An 18,875-nucleotide genomic window follows, 5' to 3' on the forward strand; every position below is an offset into this window, starting at 1 on the left:
TTTTTTCCAGTGTCTGTAACAAAAATGAGATATGTCTTTGAATGTTTTTTTTTTTTTTTTTTGAGGTTGGTGGTACTTCAGCAGATCACTTTGATTTTGATTCTCAGCAGTTTAAAGCTTCACCGTAAATACTGGTAATGTGTTGTTCACTATTAGTATCTCACCTAAAGACATGCATTAATTATTATTTTTATGGTTCATTATAGTTTTCCAAATTGTCCATAAATAAATGTTAAGGGGAATCACAGTAATACCATCATTCTAAAATATAACTTTTAATATTATAGTATAAAATGTCAATACACCCACTTAATTATAAATAAATAGAAATATGAAAAGAAATACAAAACCTAGGGTCAGATAGATATTAATTAGTAGGTGTTAGTAAAGCCTACTGGGAGATATATCCCTAGATCTGGCCCTGGTGTACCGGCCCTGCCTAAGTACGGAATAGCCGCCCCGATAGGGCACGATCAGGGACACCAGGAGGTACGAGAAACGGGATCGCCCCTATCAGGAGATGAATACCTGTAAGGGGGGCCCTAAAGAGGTACCTGGGCTAATGTACAAAAAATAATAAATAAATATGTGATGAAACACCCAAAGTTAAGGACAGAAAACCCCCTAATAATATAAAAGGTGAAAAGAACCAGATTGTATGAAAATATCAATTGTCCAATACAGTCCCTACACGTTTCGCCTGGTTGGTGTCAGGCTCATCAGGGGACATATTTGACACCTAGAGTATCTGTCACCAAAAAAAAAAGCAGCAGAAGACATTGAACATATAGCAATGATAAGGTACTGATACTCAGAGATAAACCAGAATCATATCCGTGTCTAATGCTAGAGGGAATGACCTGACTGAGGTATAGCAATTCATGTATCAGGCTTATAACCAACAGTCAAAAAGGGGATAGGACCGTGCCTATTAGTTAGTACCAGGATAATATCTATAGTACATATCAGATAAAGATATAGATAAACCTAGCATCCAGGCCAAGACTCAATTAGCTCGATATGAACTAATGATCCACTGATCAAACAATATAAAAACCAGTGGTATCAGATATTTTCACAAATTACTTGCGTGCCCATGGTGGCTAGTATGGTGGACCAAAGATGATGTCCAGGCGTCAGGACGATGAACCCGGTAGTGGCATCATGATGACCAGAGTGTGATTGTGTCCGGCAGGCAGGCGGCGAGATACTGCCGGCATTTCTGCCTTTTAAACCATTACTTCCGGGTATAGAGTCACGTGGAGTCAAGATAGCGTCTGACGTCAGACGCCGGTACGTGAATATGTGATCCACCATGAGGTAAGACGCACATCGCGTCAGAGGGCAGCAGAACCCACGTGATGGATTTGCCGGTCAGGTGACTGTTTAAGCCGGCAGGTCACATGATCGGAAGGTCCTGCCGGTTACAGAGCAAGTCAGGATGGCCATAGAGGTAAAGCAAGGTAAAAATCGATGTAGACGAGGTCCCATTGAACTCTAATAGTAGCCTATTTGCATAAGAAGGGGGTGATTGGCATATATTTACTCAGGGTACATTAAAGAGAGAATGCCCCCCTATTGATATTTAATTAATTATGATAACAAGGATATGATGATCCTGAAATGTATTTATATGTAACGGACGACTTAAATGAAGCACGCATATTCTATGAATTCATTTAAACCTACTGGTGTGACAGTGTTTAACCTAAAAATCCACCTTGATTCTTTTTGTTTTAGTAGTTTATCTAGGTCCCCACCTCTTTTGGACAGCTTTATTGCCTCGATCACTGAAAAATTTATACTATTAGTAGATCCTGCGTGTTTGTTCCATATGTGTCTAGAGATTGGTTTATCCCGTTTATTACGAATATCACCAATATGTTCAAGGATGCGTTTTTAAAAAATCCTCTTAGTTTTGCCTATGTATTTAAAGGGAACCTGTCACTGGGATTTTGGGTATAGAGCTGAGGACATGGGTTGCTAGATGGCTGCTAGCACAACCGCAATACCCAGTCCCCATAGCTCTCTGTGCTTTTATTGTGTAAAAAAACAGATTTAATACATATGCAAATTAACCTGAGATGAGTCCTGTCCCTGACTCATCTCACACAGAGGACTCATCTCAGGTTAATTTGCATATGTATCAAATCGTTTTTTTGACACAATAAAAGCACACAGAGCTATGGGGACTGGGTATTGCCGAAGTGCTAGCGGCCATCTAGCAACCCATGTCCTCAGCTCTATACCCAAAATCCCGGTGACAGGTTCCCTTTAAGTCCACAGTCACATTGAGCCATATAGATAACCCCAGGAGTATTACAATTAGCAAAATTGCGAGTGTAATAAGTGCGATCACCCTGACTATTAGAAAAGGTTTTGCCTGGAGATATAAATGTACAGGCTTTGCATTTGCCGCACTTAAATGTGCCAATCTGTCTATTAGACAGCCACGTACTTTTTTCTGGGGGCTCAAAGTGACTGTGGACTAAGGTATCACCCACATTACGTCCTCGTCTATAGGTAATGGCTGGATTTTCAGATAATACCTGTGTTAAATCAGGATCTGTTTTCAATAAGGACCAATATCGATTTAAAATGTCTCGAACCTGTTGGGACTCTAAATCAAAAGTGCCAACGATTCTTATTGGTTCTTGAACATTGGTATTCTGAATTTGTGGATGTAACAAAGTTGTACGATTTTTTGAATTGGCCCAATCCCATGCTTGATACAAACAGGGACCTGGGTAGCCCCTCTGTTTAAACCGGTCAAAGAGCTTGGACGCCTCCTCTGTGAAGTTTTTGTCCTCTGAACAGTTTCTGCGAACACGTAAAAACTGACCCTTTGGGATGCCCCTTTTGATGGGGGTAGGATGGAAGCTTTCCCAACGTAAAAGACTATTGGTCGAGGTCTTTTTTCTAAAAAGAGTTGTCTTAATGTAGTTGTGTTCGTCTCTTTCTAGACACACATCAAGAAAGTTGATGGTGTTACGGTGTATTTCGAAAGTAAAGAACAATCCAATATGATTGGCAATAATTATGTCCATAAATTGCTGGAACTCACTCTCTGTCCCAGACCACAAAAGAAAAATATCATCTATGAATCTGGACCAGAGTGTGATACATCTGGTCCAAGATATCATAGATTCACAGAAAACGACTGTGTCCTCCCACCAGCCCGGGAGTAGATTGGCATATGTGGGTGCACAGGGACTACCCATCGCGGTACCCCTGAGCTGGTGGTAGAAGCGGTCTTCGAAAATAAAATAATTGTGTGTCAGGATAAAGTTGAGGAGCTGGAGGGTAAATTGATTATGTTGGTACATATCAATAGATCTAGAGTCCAAAAAATATTTAGCTGCTGATAGGCCCTTATTGTGAGGGATGGAGGTATAGAGGGCTCTCACATCTATTGAGGCGAACCAACTGTCAGGTTCTATGATGACACCCTCAACTCTTTGCAGTAGGTCAGTAGTGTCCCGTAGATAAGAAGGGAGTGTACACAAAGGGACGTAGAACTTTGTCAATATAAACACCGGCATGATGGGTTAAACTCTCAATCCCTGAAACTATGGGGCGTCCTTTTAAGGGACTCGTGCCCTTATGTATTTTTTGAAGGCCATAGAAAGTTGCTATTTTGGGGACGGTGGGCAGTAGGTATTCAAATTCTTTCCGGTTAATACATCTATTTTCTAAACCTTCTTGTAGAATCTGAGATAATTCCGCCTGAAACCTCTCAGTAGGATCGCCTCTCAAGACTACATAGTTGTTTTTGTCTGAGACCAAAGAGAGGCACATATCTCTGTATTGTTGTAAAGATAGAACAACAATATTACCCCCCTTATCAGAGGATTTGATTATGATGTCCCTATTTTGACTCGGATTATGTAGCGCAGTCATTTCTGCTTGAGTGTAATTTTTATCAGGGGTAGTGTATACTATTTTTTCTAGGTCCCGTGTGACTGATTTAAAAAAAAAGTCTATGTTTGCATCGTTCAATGTTTTGGGTGGCATCTTAACACTTTTATTTCTCAAGGTGGTAAAGGGGCCATGACCCTTGGGTCGTTCATTTTCCTCTAGAAGGTGTACAAGGGTATCAATACCCTCAAGGTCCCCCATTTTTACACCCAATTCCTGACATCTCTGTTTGTCTGTTGATACAAAGATTTTATGCCAACGTAGTTTCCTAGCAAAGAGTTGTACATCCTTAATCCAATCAAAGCAGTTAAATCTCGTAGTTGGCACATATGTGAGTCCCTTCCTTAGTATAGATATCTCATCCACAGATAAAGTTTTCCCTGATAAGTTTATAATAAGGGTGTCATTTGTGGATGACCAATCTATCTTTTGTTGCTGTGCAGCTGGGTCGGTAGACGGTCCCTTAGGGAGTAGGTATTGAGTTGAGCTTGGTCTAAAAAAGCTACATTGGTGGTTGTGGAGGGAGGTGTCGGAGTTAGTAAAGTGGAGGAGGAAGAGGGCCCAGAGGTATATCCCTCCTGTTCTGATTGATCCTGACATGTCCTCTCTCTCTGTCTCCCAATCCTCCTCGATTTCGGGGTCCCCCTGATCTTGACGGGTGACCACCTGTGAATTGATCGTTCCTCCAGTTGGACCTGGGGGCTGAATACCTATTACGTCCCCTGTATTGACCCCTGCCTCTCCAATTTAATCTTGGATTGGAGTATTGTGGTCGATAGGTTGAGGACTCTGGATCTGAGCTCTCCGGTTTAGAGGCTGACGTATCAGAAATGGAGCCTCCTTGGCCCACCCCAGCCGTAGTGTATGCTGTGTTGTTTCTAAATTCAGTTAGATCATTAGTAAATTGTCTGTGTTTTCTTTCAACTAGATTAGTTCTGAATTTTTCAATATTATTTTGTAATTCAAGTTCTTTTTTGGAAAACTCGGTGTGATCTTTGAACTTTAATGCTGATTCTGTTAGAGCTATTTTTCTCTTCTCTAGTTGTTCAATATTACTCTTTTCTTGCTCCAGCAATAGTCGCATGAACCTAACAGAGCTTGCTGTAGCCTCAGTTTCCTATTTAGCCAGTAGGTCGGGTGTACTGATCCGTGCTGCCGGTCTTATATAGATTCTTAGGCCACTCTGTATAATGGAGTTTTTTATATAATTATCGAGAGATTGGATCTCCCACCACGTTTTAATATATTCTTTGTGAATATCATAGAGATCTTTAAAAATGTTTTTTATTGAAGGGCTCGTTATACTGGATAGGATTAATTCCTTATCTGAAAAAATCTCACTCGCCTCTGTTAACCACCTGTCTTCATTTGTTTGTGTGCTCAAAAAGCCGGCCATCACTGAGATATGATATTAACTAGATAATTGATATATGATATTTATTATTTATTGCTACAACAATATTTTAATCACAGATTGAACATAATCCTGTTTAGGGGAAACTATAATAGAATGTGGCCAAAGAAACAGGAATCACAGTAATACCATCATTCTAAAATATAACTTTTAATATTATAGTATAAAATGTCAATACACCCACTTAATTATAAATAAATAGAAATATGAAAAGAAATACAAAACCTAGGGTCAGATAGATATTAATTAGTAGGTGTTAGTAAAGCCTACTGGGAGATATATCCCTAGATCTGGCCCTGGTGTACCGGCCCTGCCTAAGTACGGAATAGCCGCCCCGATAGGGGCGATCCCGTTTCTCGTACCTCCTGGTGTCCCTGATCGTGCCCTATCAGGAGATGAATACCTGTAAGGGGGGCCCTAAAGAGGTACCTGGGCTAATGTACAAAAAATAATAAATAAATATGTGATGAAACGCCCAAAGTTAAGGACAGAAAACCCCCTAATAATATAAAAAGGTGAAAAGAACCAGATTGTATGAAAATATCAATTGTCCAATACAGTCCCTACGCGTTTCGCCTGGTTGGTGTCAGGCTCATCAGGGGACATATTTGACACCTAGAGTATCTGTCACCAAAAAAAAAAAGATTAGACATTATAAATAAATGTTGGCTGTGATTTTTGGATAAATTGTAAATTTAATTTTAAATTGTAAATTTATGTTGGCCACCCTACAGGTTCCTTTTAATAAAAGGTGAATGCCTCTTAATAATTTTGTTGCATCTTGGGTGGTCAGTGCACCGCAATGTTAGAGGTTGGCCACTTTCTGGCTACTTGTGACCAATTATGTGGCACTTACTAATATAATGTTTGTTCATATTCTGTGCCATTTGTAGGGATGAGCGAATCGAGTTCGGATGAAACATCCGAAGTCGATTCGTATAAAACTTCGTTCCAATACTGTATTAGAATGTATTGGCTCTGATGAGTCGAAGTTATTGCTTCTCACAGTTTTGCGAGACTTCAGGTAATAACTTCATAAATAAATTTGTACTGTAAAAAAACATTTCCCGAACTATAGTTCGGTTCCAAGTGGGACCTTGGAATTTAACCCAAATTCGGGAAATGTTTTTTTTTTTTTTTTTTTTTTTTAAGTACAAATTAATTTATGAAGTTATTACCTGAAGTCTCGCGAGACTTCACAAAGCAAAACCTTTGGCTCATCTGAGCCAATACATTCTAATACTGTACGGAGCTCCTGCTCTGTAAAGTATTGGAATGATGTTTCATCCGAAGTCGATTCACTCTTCCCTAGCCATTTGGTATATTTAATAAGCCAGGTCACCTCCACACAGAGGTCCTGTCCATAAGATAGCCGCTGATGGAGGGTCATGTAACCAGACACATCACATGGCCTCCTCTATTCTAACACACTTCTTCTGCACTAAACTCACAACAGAGGAAGTACAGATAGCAGGTGCAGTGTATATAAAAGGAGGGGACCTCACATAAAGGTGATTTGCCTGGTCAGATGACCCTTCATCAGCAGTCATTTTATGGACAAGACCTTTGTGTAAACAGCACAAATGACTTGTCAAACAAGTGGGCTAACATTATGAAATGTAGAAAATTTCAATAAAGCCTATATTAGTAAGTCCCATATGAAACACATTGGTCAACAGTAACCTGAAAGTGGCCAACCTCTTTAAATTTGTCAGGCTGCATTGATCTGGTCTATAAGCAAGCAAAAAGTTGCAAATTTCGCACAAATTTAGCAATTTTTTGGAACCACATTTCTGGGGCAGGGGACTGATAATTTTCCCTCTTTGTGTTTTCAGTTCCTCACATTTCCATTATATTAATTTGCTGTCGGTAAATATGAACACTTAAGTTTAAATTCAGAGGCTTCAAACCTTTACATAGGTAACCCATGTATCCAATAAAACATAGTAACAAAGAAAACGTGAAACTAGTGAGGAATTAACTAATCCTGTCTAATTTGTAGACAGAGCAAACATAGACAATCTGAAAATTTACCAAATTTATTACAGTGGCTGATGCTGAATGATAAATCTGGCACATCTTTAGACTGTCTAGTTCAGGGGTGGCCAACCCACGGCTCGTGAGTCGCATGCGGCTCATCGCACCTTCATTTGCGGCTCGCGAGTCGCATGCGGCTCCTCGCACCTTCATTTGCGGCTTGCAGAGGAGCGCGCTCTCCTCTACATATGCAGCTCACAGGGGAGCGGACCAGCTATTACTGTAGTAGGGATGTCGCAGGTATCGAAATATCAGCAGCACAGGGGAGAGGCAAGCAGTCCTCCCCTCCACCCTGTGCTGCCACCAATGAGAACACAGAGGGGAAGAGGAGGGACTGTGGCCACTTCCACCAATGAAGTTAACTCACTCATGTATGCAAATAGAGGAGGCGGGTGCTGGCTGCAGAATGATATAGCCCGCACCCAGGTAGCGAAGATCTGCTGCAGTTAACCCCTTAGGTGCCGCACCTGAGGGGTTAACTGCCGGGGATCGCAGTGCCGTCATAGAGGCCAGGTGTCGACTATGTGATTCTGCCTGCACCCGCCTCCTGTATCTGTATTAAAGGTTAATTTTCATTGGTGGCGCAGTGCACCCCCCCCCCCTAATACATGGAGGCCCGTGCTCTGACCTGACGCTGTGCACGTCAGGTCACTGTGGAGAGGGCACCACAGTCCTCATAGCAGTGGCAGCAGAGGTAGGATAAGCCTCCTGCACAGTTTATTTAGTACTGATCATGGGGGTCTTATCTGACATGGGGGTAGTATGAGCTCAGATAAGACCCACAAAATAAGCCTCCCCAGTGCTCACATAAGATACCAAAAATCAGACACCCCATGCTCACATCTCCCCTATGTCAAATAACCCCCCCCCCCCACACATGATCTTAGAATGGGGGTCGGGGCGGTCATCTGAGCATGGGCGGTCATCCGAGCATGGGGCAGTGATCCGAGCATGGGCGGTCATCTGAGCATAGGCGGTCATCTGCGCATGAGGGTGTCATCTATGCATGGGGTGTCATCTGAGAAATTTTGAAACACATTGTGAAAAACAAAGATTGACAGAAGTCTCTCTAAGGCCTCATGCACACGACCGTTGTGTGCACCCGTGGCCGTTGTGCCGTTTTCCGTTTTTTTCTGCGGCTCCATTGACTTTCAATGGGGCCGTAGAAAACTCGGCTTGTGCACCGTTTTTACACCGCGCCCGTGACCCGTGTTTCGAGGCCGTGAAAAAAATATAACCTGTCCTATTTTTTTCACGGCCAACGGTTCACGGGCCCATTCAAGTCAATGGGTCCGTGAAAATCACGGAGCACACAAGATTGTCATCCGTGTCCGTGATCCGTGTCCGTGATCCGTGTCCGTTTTTTCCTATCATTTCAATGGCAAACTTGACTTAGATTTTTTTTTCATCTTTCATGTCCGTGGATCCTCCAAAAATCACGGAACCACGGAACCACGTTTTGCGGGACGTTAAAAAATACGTTCGTGTGCATGAGGCCTAAAGGTGTCTACATTACAGGTAGGAAAGGTGGTTTAAATGCACTTTTAAATGTTTGGTAACTCAATTGCAGTAGTACTGTTGTGTGCACGCATATTTGTGTAAATGTATAGCTTGTGGCTCCCGGCAGTCATACATATTTGTTTTCTGGCTCTTTGTGTCTGTATAGTTGGCCACCCCTGGTCTAGTTCATACTACCTATTCTTTAACCTGGCTTAGGACAAAAATGTGTCCACATATCCTGTCTCATCGTGCCAAAATTCTGTTCACGACTTAAGCTGTTGACCAGTCTTAAACCTCTTTCATACGACCGTATGGCTTTTTCAGTGTTTTGCAGTCCGTTTTTCCCGGATCTGTTGTTCCGTTTTTGTTTCTGTTGTGTTTCTGTTTCTTTTATGTTTTTCCGTATGGCATATACAGTATACATTAGATACATAGAAAAAATTGGGCTGGTCATAACATTTTCAATAGAGTGTTCCGCAAAAATGGAACGGATGCGGAAGACATACGGATGCATTTCCGTATGTGTTCTGCTTTTTTGCGGACTCATTGACTTGAATGGAGCCACGATACGTCATTTGCGGGCAATAATAGGACATGTTCTATCTTTCAACGGAACGGAAAAACGGAAATACAGAAACGGAATGCATACGGAGTACATTCAGTTTTTTTTTTTTTGCTGAACCATTTAAATGAATGGTTCCGTATACGGAACGCAAAAAACGGCCCGTAAAAAAAAAAAAAAAAAAAAAAACAGTTGTGTAAAAGAGGCCTAAGGATCCTTTCACTTCAGCGCTTCTAGTCTAACAGAAGTGCTGGATCCGGCACATAACCGACAGGAACAGAGCCTAACAGACCCCATTTACTATACTGGGACCTGTTAGGTTTTTTTTTTGTTAGCAGAGAAAAAAGTCCTGCATGAAAGACTTTTCTCTCTGCTATCTTTAACAAACTCTTTGACAGAGCTTCTGACGCAGATGTGAAAGCAACCTATGTTGATCTAATCTGCACCACTTTTATGTGCCAGAATTGTGGATTTCAGCTTCATAAATGTACCTAGAAGTTAGAAAAAAGTTAGACATGCCCCTGTTCTAGTTTAAAACTAGAAAATGTAGAGGATGTCATAAAAAAAGTCATTCTTTTTTGTACATTTGAATAGTAAATGTCTGAAATGGTGTACACCAAAATTGTGGAGAAAACAACGCCAAGATGGCGCATTTAGAACTGTAAATGACCTCCTAAAATATATTTAAAAGATCTAGAACTTTTCATTTATGCAATGATTATGCTTCAGTTGCATAAAAATTTCAGCTTTCAGTTCGTTTCCTGTCCCACAACAGTGAAAAAAATGGCAGTTTTTTAACTATTTTTGGATACCTTTTAATGGTCGTTTTTAACAGCCATTTAAAATGGATGATTTTCATTTGCTTTTTCAAATTTAAATGCCATCCCTTGAAGCCTACACAATGTTCCCCAGACTAGACCCCAGCAGTAATAATGTGCATCAAGAGAGGACAATTTTTTACTAGTGTACCTGTCTTTAACAGCCATTAGGGGGTGCACTCCTGCCCACGCAGCAGTTAAAAGTAGTCCCGTTGACTTCAATGGGGTCTGTCTGGCCGTGAAAATGGCCAAAAATAGGACATGTCCTATTTTTTTACAGCCAATTTTCACTGGCCATTAAAAAACACCCATGTGATATGGTTCTGGATCTGACTCCAATATAGTCAGTGAAGATTGATGTATTGCTCCGAATGGTATAAAATGATTGGCATACGTACGCCTTGAAAGAGATCACACACAGACTGTCACAGAGAAGTCAGTCAATGCAAGATGCTGCGTTTATTCAGATTACATGATTTTTTATAGCAAAAAAGAGGAACTTTATGACTCGGCTAATTTGATGATCTAATTGTCACATTACTAAGTCCCATGACAAGGTATCACATTATCACTCCATACTTTAGCAATGTCAGCACTATGTCAGCAATTTCAATATCATAAAGTGTTTAGTAAGGGATTATTAAGGGAGCTGGCTGCTACTTCAGGGGCCATTTTGTTTGTTAAGCAAACTGTTAGATATAATACAAGCAAGTATACATTTGATACTAGATATATAGATATATGATTCCACAACACATGTGAATAGTCCTATTGCCTTCAATTGGTTTTAAAACCAACCATCACTCGGCAGTTTTTCACTGCTGTGTGAATGTAGGCTAATGGTCATCTATCCTGCTATCCTTTCAATTGTGCCCCCTTTCTGTTAGTCATTTTGAGACAGGGCATACACAGTGTCTAGGGATGAGCGAATCGACTTCGGATGAAACACGAAGTCTCGAGAGACTTTGCATAATTACTTCATAAATAGATTTCTACTGTAAAAAAAAAACATTTCCCGAACTCTGGTTCAGTTCCAAGGGGTAACCCTATTCTAATACTGTACGGAGTACTCGCTCCGTACAGTATTAAAACAAAGTTTTATGTTAATCGACTTCGGATGTTTCATCCGAAGACGATTAGCTCATCCCTAATTGTGTCCAGTCACCAGGGGCAGAACTAGGATGTGTGAGGTGGGCTAGTGGTGTCGTTTTCTTTCTATTTACTTTAAACATTGATTTTTTTAATATTACATTATTTTTTACTTCAGATTTTTCCTGTAACGGAGTCAAACATATTAGACCCAGTTACAGGGAGCATACGGCTTTTGAAATTTCACTGCAGACCTGATCTGGGTCTGCTAAAAGACAGAAGTTCTTTTAGTTACCCGTCACCCAGCCCGTGATCACAAGGACAGGAGAAGAAGCGTAGTGGCCAGTTCCTGATCTGTATACAGGGCCATATATACAGCAATGGGGAAGGCAAGGAAGATAATAAACTATCTCTGCCTTCTCTGTAGGGATCCTGACTATTACTGACAACTGAATCCCCACTCTTGCAATCTGTATGCAGCTATAAACTCTGCAAAGACGTTCAGAAACATCCTTGCAGAGTTAAATGTGGATCCGCTAGACATTTATAGTCGTTCAGCAGTGGAGGAGTGGTTAAAAAGCCAAATCTAGCTAGTTTCACAGTGATTGGCCAGTTTTCCTCCGTACCTTCACTGTAAAGATCTGTTTGTATCTGTGTCTGGATTCCATATGTGATGGAAGCCACCTGGCTGTGCCAGTTCTGACATATGACAGATCCAAATTGCAACTCATGGACCCCTTTAACTTATAAAGGAGTTTGTTAGGGTCTAATTCAGTTCTTAGACTGGAGTTCCTGACACAGACGTGATGGATATAGAATTGGATAGTGTGGAGGGGCACAGAAATCAATGGTTGCTGGCCTCACTGTTCACTCTCATAAGCCACAGGGGGTTGTGAAGTGATGACAACATCGCAACCACCTGGGCCGGGTCTTAGGCGGTCATCATGACATCATCACTTCACGACGCAGGTGGCGCAATGTCTTTATAGCGGTCACCTGCGCTGGGAAGTGGAAACACAGGCTGAAGGCTGGAAGAGGCCTGCTTGACTGATTCAAGCAAGGAGGAGGACTTTTTTTGTCACTTTTGTGGACACTGTAGCTAATGGGAGGACTATAGAGAGGCCTATTATAACTACTGGGTGCACTATAAAGGGGCCTTATTACTACTGGGAGAGTTTTAGGGGAAATTATTACTACCGGTGGTACAGTGGGGGGGGGCATTATTATTGGTCACAATGTGAAGGGGGAAGATGATGGAAAGGTAAGGAATCTAAGATGTCTATGTGTCCAACTCTGCAGAGACAACACATGGCTGAAATATGTTGTCATTAAGTAACATAGTTTATAAGGCCCAAAATACATCTGTCCATCCAATTCAGGCTGTTATCCCACAAAGTTGATCCAGAGGAAGGCAAAAAAGAAACCCCTTCTCGACCCCAATCAGGCAATCGGAATACCTCCCTGGATCAACGACCCCTCTCTAGTAGCTATAGTCTGTAATATTATTACACTCCAGAAATACATCCAGGCCCCTCTTGAACTCTTTTAGTGAATTCACCATCACCACCTCCTCTTCTATGTTTGTGTACAAACCTTTCCTCCAGACACAGAGGATGTCCCCTCGTTACAGTCACAGTCCTGTGGATAAACTGATGATGGGAGAGATCTCTGTACTGACCCCTGATATATTTATACATAGTTATTAGATCTCCCCTCAGTCGTCTTTTTTCTAAAGTGAAAAACCCTAATGTTGATAATACTGTAGTCCACCCATTCCAGTTATTACTTTAGTTGCCCTCCTATGAACCCTCTCCAGCTCTGCTATGTCTGCGTAGAAAAACAGGCATAAAAAATGGTAAATGAGACAGGCCTGCTGGTTCATTCCTTTTCCTACCCACGCCATGCCCACTTTTTTAAACCTGGCATGTGCGCGGGAAAGTTGTAGATTGCCTTGTAAAGGGCCTTTGCGCAGCAATCTGCACCAGAAATATGCCTAGTATAGGAGTATTTCTGTTTAATAAATTAACCCCCTATGTATTTATCATGTGCAACTATGCCCCTTTTGATGCCACCCATTATCTTATTGGTCTTGGTAGCAGCTGCCTGACACTGGTTCCTACAGTAAAGTTTATTGTCAAATAAAATTCCTAGGTCCTTTTCCATGTGAGTGTTACTCAGTGTTTTACCATTTAGTATGTACTAGTGACTTGCATTATTCCTGCCTATGTGCATAACCTTACATTTGTCAGTGTTAAACCTCATCTGCCACTTCTCTGCTCAAGTCTCTTCCGTGCTAATTACTTTACAGAGTTTAGTGCCATCTGCAAAAAATTATATTTTACTGTGCAAGCCTTCTACAAGACTATTAATAAATATATTGAAGAGAATAGGGCCTAATATTGAGCCCTGTGGTACCCCACTAGTGACAGTGACCCAATCTGAGTGTGTACAATTAATAACCACCTTCTATATATCACTGAGCCAGTTACCCACATATACACTTTATGGTCTTCTCCCAACAGAGAAGATAAGGAACGAGAACATCCATTGTACATCAGTAGGAGACATCATAGGAAGAAATAGATTGTGATCTGCTGCCCAGAAAAAATGTATCTGTATGGGGACGAGCAATTACACTAGCCATCCCCATACAGTGAAGGTTATCATTGCATGTAAATGCAGCTTTCACTATATGTCATAAGCAAGCAATAATCAGGAAGGAACGGTTCCTTCCCGATCATTGCCTGCTCAGTCGCCACATGTATAAGGACCATTGCAGTATTTAAAGTGTCCACTTCTAAGATCTTGATACCAGATACCACAGGGCACTGTCAGAAGTCTTGTAGAATCCAATTATTCATGAGTCATAGTTTTGTAGTGGCACTTTATTAGGCATGTCATTTTAAAGTAAGCTGTATACGTGTTAGGTCACTGTATGTGATTTGGATTTTTTCCTGTGGCTACACTGTATGGAGCTTGGCTGGAATAGCTTTTTAAATCAGTCTGAAACATTTGCCTTTTATATTTGTACCACACAATCAAAGTTTGGGTAATGGATAGCATAAAATCTCACTTTAGCAGAAAATACCTTTTTCAAATTTACAGCAGCAAGCAAGCAGCAATCATCTTATGCAGTGGACTCTACTCTCAGCAGAGGGCAGTGGTGTATGGTAAATTGGAATGAAACCAGTGAGTAGGGAGAATGGTGAATTACGTACATTATGAGCTGTAAGGTTTTATTGTTACTTTATTAATGAAATTTCACTTTCATACCTGAGGTGATGTGAATATTAACTCAGCACTCTGCAAACACAAATAATAAGGTAAATATAATTGTGTCATACTCCCTATAGAAAATGTACTAATGCTAATGCTACATTATAAATGTGAGATTTTTAGCAAATACATTTTGTACAAAATTATTTGTGCCTGTACCTGTCCTCTAACAACAAGGTGATTTTTGGCGGACAGGTAAATTTATTTGCCAAGAATCTCACATTTATGGTAGTATTAGCATTAGTACATTTTCTATAGTGAGTATGGCACTACTGTAGTTACTTTATTACTTGTGTTTGCAGAGTGCGGTTGCATTTTGTTTGTTTTTGCTTTTGCACTTTCAGCCATGGCGACGTGCATCTGCACATTGGGATGTGCTGACTAACCCCCATGTTTTTTTTTTTTTTTTGCAGTCTGCATTGGAGGTGTGGATGACTCCATTGGTTTTGCACTCCTAACTAACCTGTCTGTTCCATAGGCCGATTTTAATTAGTGCAAGTATGAAGCTGTAGCCTGCTCCTACTACATTTATTAGAGGCCATGTGGAGCCTGCATTCCCTGAATTTAGTGGAGGCCAGTATGGCACTAGAGGAGGTAGTATTTAGTGTAGGTTTCTGTCTTAAAGAGATTGCCTTGTCCTTGGCGGACAGGCACAAATAGTTTTGTACAAAATGTATTTGCCAAGAATCTTACATTTATAACGTACCACTAGCATTAGTACATTTTCTATAGTGAGTATTGAATGATTGTATTTACTTTATTATTTGTGAGTGCTATTGCATTGCGTTTGTTTTTGCTTTTGTCCCTTCAGCCATGGCGACGTGCACCTGCACACTGGAATATGCTGTCTAATCCCCATTTTCCCCATGAGCAAGGAAACTTGAAAAAAGTACTACCAGCCCAGCAGTATATCCTTACTTTGTATTTGGCTGGTTTGAATCTAAGACTTGGTACAGTTTTAGCTGAGTAAGCACGAACAAGTTCATTGATGCTACCCAGTATTGTTCCTTACAACTTTTTAAGATCAGGGTTATTTTGGTTTGTGGGGAGGAGGCAGATTCATTTCCATATAGCAGAGGTAATTGCTGCATATAAATGCTGCTCTCACCACCTCTGATGAGCAGGCATTAATCAATAGCAAATGGTTCATTCTCAACAATTGCTTTCTAGGTTGGTCCATGCAAAGGGGCTTTTATAGATTATTTTGGAATCTACCGATAAGAAATAGACCATATTGGAAGTGATTGGCTCTAATGCCAGCTCCAGATACAGTTGTCTTCTGCTGGGCCTTTGGAGCCCTTTATTGTGTCAAAGCCCCAGAGGTTAGACTTTAGCACTGCCAACTTGGACCAGAATTCTGCTTGAATGGCAGGCACATCTGGGCTGCATATCACCAGTCGTAGCATCAGAAAAAGCAATCCAGCTAACAGCTATTAAGCTATATTTTCATCTTTTTATCCCCTGATGAATCTGCCAATGTACATTGACAGAGGAAACGCGTCGGGTCTCTAATAGATGGATTATCTGGAATACATTAAGTTTTATCTAGGGTCAGCCGACGATAAGTGGGGTCGCTCCTTTTAGGCAGGGCTATATAGAACCAATAGGGATATATTTCCCCCTCCCCCTAATCAGATTGGGAAAAAGGGAAAAAATATTACTAAAACCTTTTGGATCCTTTCTACAGCGGACAAACCTACAATTAAGGTCCATGGATCAAAAATAAATCTTCATCAAATATATCCATCCGGCCCAAGACCCAGATCTACCACATCAGCCTGAAGTAACTGTACATCAAACCGTGAGTGGTTACAAACAATTCAGTGCTATAAAATACATTACTATATGATGAATGTGGTGCTATGTACCTTGAATACATGTCTATTTTCCAGATAACTAATTGCAGTCATCTACATTATTTATCTATTTGTAGGACTTATTTTAGCAAATATTTAATATAAAAGTTAAGTTTTAAGTAGGTTATTTATTCAGTGAAATACATTTAATATATACCTACACAAAAATGTATTAGTACTACTGTGGATTTCGAATGGCAGGCACATTCCTTCATAACAGTAACCCCCCCCCCCCCCCCCACACACACAAACAAACACACACACACACACCCAACAAAGATGTAGCCCTGTCCACCACATTAAAATTGCCCCCACAATTAAAGTTAACTCACAGTTCTCCATAATAGTGCCGTTGTCGGATAACAGAAAAACGCCCTCAAAAAGAGAGAATTTCCTATTCTCAATTATAGAAACAGGTCACTGTGAAAATAACAGCCAAAGAGCATCACAACAATGATAATGACAGACGCAGCTCCCCATAAAAAGACATGCAAGCAGCCCACACACATCATGAATCAGAGAGGCAGGAAGAGTCATCATATCCCAGGACAGTGAAAAACATTTGGTAGTGAAGTATTGACTCATCTTCAGGCAAAAATGGAAAGTCCAGCTTGTGTCCTAAGCAGTGATGGCCAGTTCGCCGTGTTCGCCTGCGAACACATGCGATCTGCCATCTTAACTGACAAGTCTAGCGAGGCACAGGTAAGTCCTTACCTGTGCCTGTGCGCGAGCCGGTCTGAAATGAAATGTGGTCTTTGTGTGCAGGCAGTTCCGAGAACAGCCCGATGTTGAAGGCCCCCGGTGGCTGTTCTCGGAACTGCCCGCTCCCGGAGACCGCATTTCATTTCAGACCGGCTCGCGCACAGGCACAGGTAAAGACTTACCTGTGCCTCGCCGGACTTGTTAGTTAAGATGGCAGATCGCATGTGTTCGCGGGCGAAGGGAGATTACACAGTGTTCAAAAAACAACCAAACATATTGTATATTCTCACCCCATCCCCTCCCCCCCAATTAATGTGGAAATCCCATTCCTACAGCTGTATCAGATAACCACAGGATGCTCCAAAAGCACACCAGAGAACATTCAATGTACCAATGGGAATGTCATTGTTTTCCATTCCCTGAGGATGGAAAAATACTGCAATCAAAAAACCAACATGACTGCACAGTATGAATCCAACCCAGGCGTAAACATGGATGTGATGCCGACTAACAATGGCACCTTATGGAGATGAACAATCATAGCGACTATCGTACATTCCCATACCTTAAGCCTCATTCACATGTCAGTGTTCCACGGACGTGTGCTGTTAGTGTTCTCCACAGACAGAGCACGTCACCATTCATTTTAATGTGTGTGTTCACACACCAGTGTTTTAGCTCGGTCCGTGGGTTTAGCACGGAAGCATGCTCTATTGTGTCTGTGTTCACGGATCCATCACGCCCATTATAGTCTATGGGTCTGTGAAAACCACAGATGCAACACGGATGTCATCCGTGTTTAATAGATCATTAGGAGAAGATGCTTTGAAAAATAATTTTTCAGCTGTGCAGTATCAGTGAAACACGGATGACACATGGACAGCAAAAAACAGACACACGGACTTAACACGGAACCATCACGGACATCTTCACAGAGGAATCACTGACCACCTTTTCACAAATTATTTTTTGCGTGTTCGTTAGTGGGAAAGAAAGTATTAGCCGTTGTGTGGTGAAGTGAGAAAATTACAGACTTTTTTGGAGGTGTTCTAATTTCCTTTTTATTTATTTATTTGATCTAACAGTAAGTCAGACAGAGAAGTGCCAGGCCCTGCACAGGGGAGGGGCAGAGGCCTAAATGTTTGTGGGGCAGGCAGAGGTCGCAGCAGAGTAAGGGGCCGTGGCAGCAGGAGTCACAGCGAGAGGCTCTAGGGGGGCTTTACTTGTATAAGCGTTTGATAGGACAGGTTCTGTAGACATCTATGTAGAATCCGCTGACGACGGTGTAAACGGAGTGTGCTTCTTCGTGGCGCTAACATCGACCTGTAAGGCTGATTTCATATTTGAGTTATTTGGTCAGTTTTGGCCCCGTGACTGCCCTAATGAGTGAAGTGTGCAGTGATTCTAAGAGCGACGCCTGTTATCTGCATGTCATACGGACTCACAGTATTATTTCACTACCACAGCAGACTCCCTATACGTGTTACTGCAAGGCACAGTGTTCTACACCCCTATAAAGGCTCTCAGCAGCCTGGAAATAGCAGTTTTCTAGCGTGATTCGCCACAAATAAATTCGCTCATCTCTATTTACGACCACCCTGCAATAAAGCATCGGTGGCCGTGCTTGCAAACTATAGCAAAAAAGAGCCGGCCTATGTGCGCTCCTATGGTTCCGGCCACCAGAGAGGCCAGCGCTTTTTTCT

The sequence above is a fragment of the Bufo gargarizans genome, chromosome 8 (assembly GCF_014858855.1).
Source record: "Bufo gargarizans isolate SCDJY-AF-19 chromosome 8, ASM1485885v1, whole genome shotgun sequence".
NCBI lineage: Eukaryota > Metazoa > Chordata > Amphibia > Anura > Bufonidae > Bufo > Bufo gargarizans.